The sequence below is a fragment of the Macaca fascicularis genome, chromosome 2 (genome assembly GCF_037993035.2).
Source record: "Macaca fascicularis isolate 582-1 chromosome 2, T2T-MFA8v1.1".
Taxonomy (NCBI): Eukaryota; Metazoa; Chordata; class Mammalia; order Primates; family Cercopithecidae; genus Macaca; species Macaca fascicularis.
Genome location: NC_088376.1, coordinates 500373 through 511376, shown reverse-complemented (window position 1 = coordinate 511376; position 11004 = coordinate 500373).

Sequence of the window (11004 nt, the reverse complement as noted above, 5' to 3'; positions counted from 1 at the left end):
CGAGGGTCTAAACAGGACAAGCCTCGGCCTGGAGAGGCTGGTGTCCGTGGGGGCTGGGAGGAGCACCAAGGAAACTCAGGGGCAAGCCCCACCCAAGCTCGGCATGTCCTACCCCACGCAGTCGACATCAGCCACAGGGATCTTTTGTTGTTTTTTGTTCAGGAAGGAACATATTAAAAAGCCCGGGGCCCAGGGCCTGGACTCCTCAAAGCTCTCCACAGAGCCGGGTTAATTGGCACCTTCCGTCATGTTAAAATCAACTATATATGGCTGCTGAGGGCATCTCAGAGCAGGTACAACGCTGAGCTTTCTTGCTGTCTGGGGAAAGCAGGAATTCCAGGCCTCTGCCTTCCTACCTCCCCAGAGGCTCTAGCCCAGATGAGCTCAACTTCTCCCAGGTGAGGAGCACAGAAAAGCTTCCCACATGCCCCTCAGGTCACACACGAGCGGTGCAGACCCTTGCACCTTGGCACGAGCCCTCCCAGAGGCAGAAGCCCAGCCCTGTGGCCCCGGCCTGGCAGGAGGCAGCTGCTGGGGCCCCTGCTCAGGGTTCAGCACAGCGAGGTCCAGCCACAGCAGGTGAGACATCCACCATCCGGCCATTCATCTTTAACCTAAAACAGACACAGGAATTTGGCAAGGGGTTCCTTCCCCTGACAAACCCATCCTTCCTGTTCTCATCTCTCCCTCCTGCCCCAGTACTGCGCCCAAGGCCACCCAGCACTGCGCCCAAGGCCTGACTCCCAGTTTCACAGGGAATCCAAGACAATTAAGATTTTGAGAAACTGGGAGCTACACAGAAAATGAGGCGGTAAAGCCAGTGTCCACTGATCCTCCCCTCCCCACAGCGGAGAACAGTCCTCGGGATAAAACCCACGGGGCAGGGAAGACGCGATCAAGGTGGGCAGGACAGAGGAGCCACAAAGCAGGTGGTTCGGAGAACAAGGCCACGTGAACACAAAGCTAAAGTGCTCAGCGGCTGGAAGACAAAACACAGGAGACAGAAACACTGACCATTTACAAAGAAAAGAAAAAAAAAGCCTCACTCTTAAGAGTCCATCAAGATTTAAGTTCTCAAGTCACAATGTATCAGCACAGACTTCTCATAATGCCTGAAACTTGGCACAGTAAACACGTGAATCAGTTCTCCCAAGTCCAACGTTTTCTTTGATGAGCCTCTTGAGTCTCAGGCTGGTTTCAAAGTAAGCCTTTCTCTGTTTGTTGATGACTTAATAATTAACATACTTGAAAACACATTGACTTCCAAATTAATCTGCTAATAAAATATTAATTACTACACTGGCTGTCATCCACAGAAAAAAACACAATCACTTTCTGGTTTTAAAAACATTAGAATTCGAAGCCCCTTTGGCCATCTGAACAGCCCCTGCTTTTGACAAGGGCATTCCAAAGGTAATCTGAAAAACTAGTCCAGGCCATGATCGCTGGGGGGTCGGACTTGCCTCATCACCCCACCTCCCTTCTGGAATTAGACAGAACTTAGACGCTTAGTCTGATGGGAAACATTTACAATCTATTCTCTCCAAAGCTACCTGGAGGATTTCCTCCACATGACAAAGCCTTGGTCTCCACAACCCCTTATCTGACAACTCTCTTAACCAACTGTCAATCAGGAAATTTTCGAATCTACCTATGACCTGGACACCCCTGCTTCCAGTTGTCCCACCTTTCCAGACCAAACCCATGTACATCTTACATTTATTTGATTGATTGTCTTATGCCTCCCTAAAAGCTATAAAACCAGGCTGGGCTCTGACCACCTCGGGAATACGTTCTTAGGATTTCCTGAGGGCAGTATCAAGGGCCATGGTAACTCATTTGGCTCAGAATAAATCTCCAAATGCTTCACAGAGTTTGACTCTTTGCTGACACGGTACCTTTCATGGGTATTCATCTGGGGGACTCACAATCAACCGGAGGCATCAGTTGCCCACTGTGCAGAAGTCTCTGCAGGACTGAGCCTCTGGCACGGGGACTCCAACCCCTGAAGCAGCAGCTGTCTCACGTCCCACGGCCTGATAGACCTGCACCTCCCGGGCTTCTCATTTCAGAGTCTCAGCAACAAATCTACCAGACGTGATCAACATCACAGAATATTCCTCGGGGCTTTTGGCTGTTGTCTCTCCCCAAGTTTACTCTAGAACCAGAATGGCAACACTCGGAACAGGATGGTTCTCAGTCACCGACCCTCCTGGTAAATGCACTGTCTCCAAGGCCCTTTCCCGCCAGTCACAGCTTCCTTCATGTCAGGCTCGAAGGCCACCTCCCCAAGAAGGAAATCTCTTCAATCCAGCAATCACAGCTCCTGTTCCCATCTAGAGCTTGTCTGCCAGGAAGGGAAGACTCCTCATTCCAGAGACAGCAGGTGCCACAAACTCAGGGTATTAGCCATTGCGAAGGCAAACACTCATGAAATTAATAGACTTTTTCCTCCTTGGATACTGACGTTTTCTCTTCTGGAGGTCAGCCAAGGCCATCTGCACGAGTCACGAGCGCGATGGCTCCAGCCCCTCCTTCAGTGTCAGGAGTGTGGCTCCACTCTGAGACCCTCCTGCATCAGCCAGGCCATGCACCTGTTCCCATGACTGCTGTCAGCGGACTACAGCGATTCTAAGATAGTCAGCAAGCTGACGTTCCGAAGGAAGCATTTTAAAGAAAAATGTGTAAGTTTTATTGCATGAAATCAGCTACATCTTTTGCTACTCCAGAGGCTTGTTTTGCTTTCCTCAAGGTTCTCTACAATGATCCTGACAGTCAAGGTTCCCAGTTACAGGCAGAGGGTTGGGCAGGCCGCGTCTGATGTGTAACACACACAGAGGATCCACGTCAAAGGATTTTCCCTGTTCACCAACATCATCAGGACAAACTTTAAACAGTAATAATCTGCCTGTCTGGAAAACTGAGCTCACTTGAGGACTAATGCAACAAATGTATTTGACAAAGTTGCAGGTGGACGTTTTAGTGAATGAGTCACTATTTCAAGGAGGATAAAGGCTCACTATTCAAAGGCATGTTTTTGTCAAGTTTTCTAATTTCAGCTTCATGCATTTAAATCATGAAGTGAGACTTGTACCTGATACATTACAGAATCTCTACAAAATAGACAAAATTCCAATTCTGTACCTTCACTCTCATTCTTTTCCATATGTGTACAGATGGTCATAATTTAAGTTGGCATTCCAACAGGATTTCTAAATTAAACTGTCTTCTACTTTAAACACTACGTGTTAAACATTACACGTGCCATTGTTCAACATTTATAGCAGGGTCTGTATGGCCCATTTTAAAGATTTCTTCCTCACTAAAAACAAGCGTTTAAACAATAAATGGTTTACTCTAAAATATTCTAGAGACAGAGATACATTTGGAGAGTGGACACACTTAACACAGAAGTCCGCAACATCAAACAGGCACAACCAGCAGTGAGGGTGGAAAGGGCGCCATGTGAGTGCCCCTAAAAACACACACAAGCCTGGCTGCTTAAAAGGAATGAATATAGCTCAACACTCCTATGTGAACATTGATGTGTCTACTGCCTTACAGAATCCTCCTAGCTGAGCTGCAGGAATCTTCTTTGGAACCTTTTCTCACCTACACTGCCTACAGGTGCCCACTGGGCTCCCTGGGCAGTATCATGTTTTTGTTTAGAATATCACACTATTTGGAGGCCTGTTTAATCCCAAGTCAGAGCCTTATCATAACTCAGACACCATCCCTCAGGGCTTGTGGGCTAACTTCGGCTAATGCAGGCTGCTCCACAGTGCCCTGCAGATGGGCTTGGTGCATCCACACGATTTTAGGATTTGGGGCTGCCGTTTTCTGCAGTCACAGATGCGGACTTACATATTCATCATGACTGAAGGCAGCACGCATTTTTATGTTCCTTCTGTAATGGTAATAATCATGGCAACATTTCCTCGATCCTTAGAAAAGCCTCCTAACAGCAGTTGCATTCCACCCCCTTCCTTAAAATTAATAGAATTTACCAAACTAGGTGAAATCAGTGTTCATGAGAAAGTGAGAAATCAGTGTTCACACAATGGCATAGTAGCTGGGCATAGAGTGTACGTCAACATCCCAAACTAAGCACCCATCACAGTTATTCCCAACTCGCAGGAAAGCTAGAAAATTTAGAAGGCTTAAAACATAATTATAAATGGAAATAACAAGAAATCAAAGTTTTTGAGGAGCAATTGTTAGCCAAGCAAGGAAAGCCATTAACCAGTGCTGATTACATTGCATTTGATTACAGCAGCCAAAGACGTGTCAAGAGGAAGAGACTTTTAAAGATTAGTCTTTCGGTAAGAATGGTTGCTTAACAAGTTCAGACTACTGGGGTACACCAATTATCAATTAAAAAGCAAGGCAAACTAGTGTGAGTCATTTTCCTTAATCCTTAATGCGTCAAAAATTACCACATTGGCCAAGCTGGTCTCCAACTCCTGACCTCAGGGGATCTGCCCGCCCCGGCCTCCCAAAGTGCTGGGATTACAGGCGTGAGCCACCACGCCTGGCTGAGAACTGTTTGACAGAGGCTGAGGGGAGGCTCCTGTCCCTTCCTGGGACATCCACATCCCACCCAGTTTCCCATATCGACTATGACACTCGAAGCATCACAGCAAGGGCAGCTGCATCCCCGCAGTTCTCTGCACTCATGCCACAGCTGCGTGAGCAGCCGCAGCCCTGGAGCTGCCACTCAGCCTTATCGTGCTGGCACAAGCACATCAGAAACTACCAAGCCCCCAAGAGGGAGGATTGGGGACCCAGGGGAGTGAACCAGGAGGGAGGAATCTGGCCCAGGAGAGTAGGGAGGAGTGGGGGCCCTGGGGAGTGAACTATGAGGGAGGCGTGGGGGCTCAGGGGAGTGAACAAGGAGGGAGGCGTGGGGGCCCAGGGCAGTGAACCAGGAGGGAGGAGGGTGGAGTTCGGCCCAAGGAGTGAACCAGGAGGGAGAAGTGTGGTCCAGGGGAGTGAGTCAGGAGGGAGGAGGGAGGAAAGCGGTCCAGGGAATGAAGCAGAAGGCTCTGGGGGTAGCAAGTTCACACACCACAAATACCTCCCAATCCATCCGCGTGCAGGGAGGGGATGGAAACCACACAGGACCTGCAGCACTTTCTCCTCGCAGATGAGGAGTGAGGATACCGACTCATGCACAAAATCAGAGCTAAATTTCTACCACGGTGGGGAGACGCTTCATAGACCCAAATGGGTACAAAAAGAAACCAATCATACAAGATCAGTGGATGGAATGGGATCAGAAATTTAAGCCTGTAACGAGTTTTCAGAAAAAACTTCACTTTATCTGCAAGATGACTGCAGCTCTGCTTGATCATTTCTGCAAATGTCTAACTCGCGATGAGCCATCTCAGAGCCGTTCAAGAGGAGTAACAAAATCAAAACGCCACGGCATCCTCCGTATTTTAGATAGCCTGCAACAGTATGGAAATGAGCAGCGGTGCCAGAGCTTTCAAGTTTGTTTGAAGTAAATTCCAGCATCAGGGCAGCATCTTCCTGGCTGAAGCAATGAGGTAGGCTCCTGCTCACCGCATGGGAGACCAGCTTTCAGCTAAGCTGCTGTTAAGGGTCTGCAAACCATGATCCCGACCGAGCCTTGGCCAGGGATTTTTACACGTTGAAGTTTTCACAAAAGAAATATATGCAGAGACTTCTGTGGCCCTCAAAGCATAACACGTTGCCTACTCTGCCCTTTACAGGAGCTTCTAGCTTTGCTGTCAGTTACAAAGTGTTTCTATAAAATAATGTCACTGATTCTCAAGCATGCCAGCAAAAGTCACACTTCTCAACAATCCTCAATGGAGATGCACCATCCTGTGTTTCACACAGATTTTAGATTTTTAAAAGCCAAAATAAGGGAGGTAATTCAGCTAAGTATTATAGTAACACAATTTGAGATACTTACTGATGTGTGACAACAGAATACTTGGCATTCCTGTGAGGCAATAAACTAGCTCAAACACAAAATAACAAATCAAAGCATGTTTTGGCCTCTCAATCAGTGAAATTGGAAATAACATTCAGTTAAATGACACTAAAAAAAAAAAAAAAAAAAAAAAAAAAAAAAAAAAAAGCACAAACAAATCAAATACTACTACACCATCACTCCTTAAATTTATTTAACTACTGCTGCCAAATAAAATGGAGAGACTTCTTACTGCAGGGTAATAATCGGCCATTGTCATCATGAAATAGACCGCTGTGCAGGCTCAGGCCCTCCAGCCCACAAAGGCAGGGGGAGGGAGGAGAAACGATGGCCAGAAACAAAGGGACAGGGCAACCATGACCTAGTCAGCAATTGTACCCTCCCACCTTTCTTCTGGACTTACAATTTTGGAGCCATCTGGGTTTACCTTCCTATGTCCATAAGTCAGCCAGTTCTCGAAGCCAGAAATCTACAATGCTTCTGGCAGCCAAGTCCTCTCGGCCTTCCCCCCATGTTTTAGGGCCTCATCAGCTCACCCCTAGATAGTATCAATGGCCTCGGAGCTCCAGTCAACCTTGCACTCCACAGACTCAAGTATGCCAAGAGCCACTCCAGGCTGCCACTGCCATGACCAAAGGCTTTCAGAGACAGTCGCCAGCACTGCACAAATCCATGTGGCTTCACCAGGCGCAAAGCGGCTCCAGCATTCCATCCAGTCTGTCGCTGCTACCATAGCTGTGAGTCTAGGATGTGTCAGGAAGGGAAGGAAGACACCATGTACATCATCTCATTTAAGCTTCAGTGTCACAAGGTGGATTTTGTCGTGCCCGTTTTATGGATCAGGAAAGTTTTAAGGAGGGCAAGCACAGGGCCCTGCTGACACAAGAGCAAGACCCGCAGAGGCCTGGGCATGACCCCCGTCCCACGCTCCCTGGGTCCTGATATCCACTCCTCCCCCGTGGGAGCCTGATCCTGGGTCTGCCTGAATTGCTACCATTCCTAAGACACGACTCACGTCTGTCCACCTCCTCCTTTATCTGTTTCCCGCAGCCCAGAGGCGTGTGTGCTCTTCCATCCAGACAGACATCACACTTCAGCACCTGCATCTGACATCGCTTCAGCCAAAAGCTTCTCTCAAACCTCCCCCCACACCTGCCGGTCACACAGGTCTGCACCCATCACCTTTCTCACACGAATTCTCACATATTCCTGTGTAGCACCATCCAACTGATGATAGTCTGAGAGGAGGAAGCTTTGTAGATAAATCCACGTTCTACTTTGCTCCCAGCCCTCCGTCTTGCGTCTTGGATGAGGCAACCGATTAACAGCAAATTCATTTCAGCACAACATTTCCATTTGAAGAAACGCAGAGCATAGGGCTCTGGTCATAATTAAAAGCTTGTTTCATTTGTCATTTGAAATTCCATGTACTGCTGCAACAGCAGCACCCCCTCCTCGCCAGGCTCTGCCCTAAGGACATCTTTCCTGGCAGTGAGAGCCCCGCAGGTTTCCCAGCGCCTCGGGCTGCGGCTTCCACGCTGGGCCGGCACTGACAGGACCGGAATGGTGCCCCCAACAACTACAGGATTGGAAGCTGGTCGACTGCTCTGTAGAATGGAGACATGTTAGTAATCCCCGACATTTCCACTGACAGGCTGCTCAGGTAAACTGGGAAAAATCCACAAACTAGAAAGAATCCATGGGGAGGAGCACTTCTGTCTCCAACCTGGCAGCAAACGGTGGCTGTGCAGACGATCTCTTCAGGAAAACTATCGACTGTATCTCAGGTCAACAACAGCCCCGCTGAGGGCCAAAAAATCAGCTCCCCCTGGCCCTCACTTCCTAAGGGTCAGCCCTCCCAGGCCACCTCTCCTGGAAGATCAGCTCTGACGCACCCATGACGGTCAGGAACCGGCTCTGGGACACATTTCCCAGGCTCCTGCCCACCGCCCTCTCTCTTCTTCCTCCTCCATCTCCCTCTTCACTCCCATCCGCCCTCCCCCCCTTTCGCTTCCCTTCTCTCCTTTCCTCTCCCTCCCTCATGTCCTTTCAGCCCTCACCTTCCTCACTGCACTTCCCTATGCAACTCAGCGGATGCATTCTCAGGTCAGTAGAGTTTTCTTTCACTCTGTTTTTATTGCAATGATCATTCTTAATGAACAGAAACCTGTTTCGGACCATGTGGATGCCACCTCCTGACCAACTGCTGCCCCGCGGCTCCGTGTCCACTCAGTGACCTCACGGCGCAGGTGTCCAACAGTATGGCTGTGACCAGGGGTAGCAACATGGGACATGAGAGAGGTATCCCAGCCAAGAGGCCCTGCAAAGCCTCCCCGGCAAACCGGAGCAAGGCCCAGGGCGGTAGGGAGAGCGCCGTGCTCACGATGTAGGCAGTTCAGCTTCCGCAAACTGTCCATCGACTGCAACTTACTTTGTTTCCATGGTTACAAAAGAACCATAAGCATTCTGAAATATGTTCTTGGTTTCATGTGTTGCGAAATCTAAGCAACATTATAAGAAAAATCACTGAATTCTGCCTGAGGCTCTAGGGGTGTTTTCCTCTCTGAAAGGAGCCCCCTTCCAGGACTTGGGATTGAGTGACAGCCTTCAAAATCACGGTTATCCTGGTGGTAACAGGGAACTCCTCAGCCCGCCGGGAGCTGGGGCCCTCGACAGCCCCCATGGCTCCAGACGCCAGTGTTCTAAGGATCACACATGTGCAGATAGCAAAGCTTGCTGCACACACGCCAGGTGCTAACAAGCCCCAAACGTCTCACTCATACTTGCTAACCACATCGCTTCTCTCAGCCTCCACGGCGTTTCACACTCTGCCTTTATATAGAGATGAACCATGCGTCCTGAGCGCTACAAAGATTCAACTCCTTCCGGGAAGAGGGGTGCATCTTTCCATCACGGGGTCCTCACTCCAGCTGGCACAGGATTTGCAGAGTGGGCGAGTCTAATGTTGATGACACTTTCTCAATATTCCCTTCACACCCCTCCAAAAACAAGAGTGCTGCCAGCTTCTTACCGACGTTGTAATGAGCAAAATATTTTTCTCTTATTTGTCACTTTTTAACGTTATACTAGTGAAGAATGTGACTCTGCATGTACACTGTAAGCACCCACACCGTGAACATTCTGCCCTCCTGTGACTGTATTCACAGGTCACAAGGACAAAACTTCTCCATAGTAGCCTATATATAGATATATATTTATAGATATATATTTATATATATATATATTTTTTAACATGACTTCCACTCATCTGAAAGTCACAGATGTAGCTTTTCCTTCATAAAAAGATCCAAATGATACACAAACCAGGTTTAATAAACACATTGGTCCAGGTGGGAAAATGACCCCTCAGTCTCCCTCCCCTCAAAGACCAGGGCAGCCAGGAAACTGCGCTCTCCAGTAAATGACAGCCGGCAGGATTCCCTAAATAAGCAGCCGGAAGATTCCCATCTCGCAGAGCACACCTTTCAAGACTCAAGATGCCCCCGCTCCCTGAATATCCGACGAAGAACAGGGCTACCCAACGGAGGACTGAGGCAGTAAACAAACATGTATTTGGCCGGGGGCGGCGGCTTATGCTTGTAATCCCAGAACTTTGGGAGAAGGAGGCAGGCAGATCACAAGGTCAGGCGATCGAGACCATCCTGGCTAACACGATGAAACCCCCGTCTCTACCAAAAATACAAAAAATTAGCCAGGCGTGCTGGCGGGCACCTGTAGTCCCACGTACTCGGGAGGCTGAGGCAGGAGAATGGCGTGAAGCCAGGAGGCGGAGTTTGCAGAGAGTAAGATCACACCACTGCACTCCAGCCTCGGCGACAGAGCAAGACTCCGTCTGAAAAAAATAAAATAAATAAAATTTTAAAAGTTTTCAGCAAATAGCATCATCGACCCACAAATGAGAGGTACCGTTTTCATTCTAGGAGGGAAACACTACAAAACACGTATACTTTAGCCCTGTAAGTGAATTCTTCGGGCATTCCTGTGTCCGCTATCAAATGCAGCACATCACCTCAAAAGGCAAAGTTCTATAAGTCACATCCAAGGAAGGGAAAAATCATTCTAAGTTTTAGCCATCCAGTAAGAACCTGATCCAGAGAAGCCTACTTGTTCCAGACTCTAAGCGGCAATATATTGCTACAATGTAATGAAAACAAAGGGATAATTAAGAAAATTTCAATGCTAATAAAAGGCAAAAACATAATTAGATTTATTCTACTCTAGACAGAGCAGCCGGGCAGTTCACCCATACGTTATGAACGTTGCTGTTTTTCAGACAGGGTCCCAACTCTGTCAAGGCTTGACAGCAGGGGCGTGATCTCCACTCACTGCAAGGTCCGCCTCCCAGGCTCAAGCGATTCTCTTCAGCCTCTGGAGTAGCCGGGACTACAGGTGTGCAGCCATCATGCCCAGCTAATTTGTGTGTTTTCCGTAGAGATGGGATTTCACCAGGTTGCCCAGGCTGGTTCCCTGGGTCTCGAGTTCCGAGGCTCAAGCAATCCGCCCGCCTCGGCCTCCCAAAGCGCTGGGATTACAGGCGTGAGCCATCACGCCTGGCCCTTTTTTTTTTCTTTCCTTTTTAAGCGATTAATGTGCTTCAGAGTCTTGTAGGCATTTAAAAAAAAAAAAAAAAGAAAGGAACAAGCAAATTCTGTAAGGGAAAGAAACCATTAACATGTTTTACACACCTCAAAACTCAAAACAGAAATACTAAGAATAAAATGTATTTTATTCACAGAGGCATTCTTAAAGTTCTGTAAAAGTGACACCATGGACACCACCACATCACAGACGAGTGTGGCAGGACTGCTCAGATTCAGAACACAGTCTACACAGTCCTCCTGCCACTTTCCTCAGTGGGAACACTTTATTCTGTCTTTTATTCAAATTAAGTATCTTGCAAGGGAGTTGAAGAAAACTGCAGAGCAGATTTTAAAACTTCAATGCTTTTCTCAATTTTCGTCACATTCTGATGCATTTTTACCTACTACACGGCCAATAAGTTTAAAGCTTTTTGCATCGAT